The following is a 669-nucleotide window of genomic DNA, read 5'->3' on the forward strand; positions in this document are numbered from 1 at the left end:
CACAGAGATAAGATAGCTATGTACGCAAGTTTCCTTCGTTCGGAACGACTTAGGCCCGATTCCACAACTTACTTTAACCGGAGTTTAACTCGTTAATGGAGGATTCACATTGCATTTGATGTACAATGTATGACGTCCGATTGGATACATCGGACATCAGACGTAATGTGAATTTTCCATTAACGAGTTAAACTTCGGTTAAAGTAAGTTGTGGAACTGGGCCTAAGAGGAATTTTGCTTATATTTCACAAATCCATAAGAAACAATGGTGTATGGGCGACTAATGCCCAACCAGCCATAAAAGAAAGAAAGAAAGAAAGAAGACATCATTAGTGGATTTATGAGCGCGCGTACTCGACGAATCGAAGTTTTTGCTTTTAGCTAATTAGCCAATCAATTCAATGAGGTCGTACGAAATCTATCGAAAACCGTTGAGCAATTCTCGAATAATTTGGCGCGAGAATTCAAAATTGCTTGAAGTCATGCAAATGGCGTGGTACAAAGTATCGAAAATTAATATTTTTTTCTTTATAATCACGTTAAGAAGGGTATTTAATACAATTATACGCATTCAAATTTTAGCGAACTCTCCGACTGTCTCTAGTTTTCTTTAACTTGTATAGAATTTAACTTGTAGAAGAATAATATAATTTCTCTCTTATCATATAT

This window comes from Formica exsecta, unplaced genomic scaffold (genome assembly GCF_003651465.1).
Source record: "Formica exsecta isolate Colony F162 unplaced genomic scaffold, ASM365146v1 scaffold828, whole genome shotgun sequence".
Lineage (NCBI taxonomy): Eukaryota > Metazoa > Arthropoda > Insecta > Hymenoptera > Formicidae > Formica > Formica exsecta.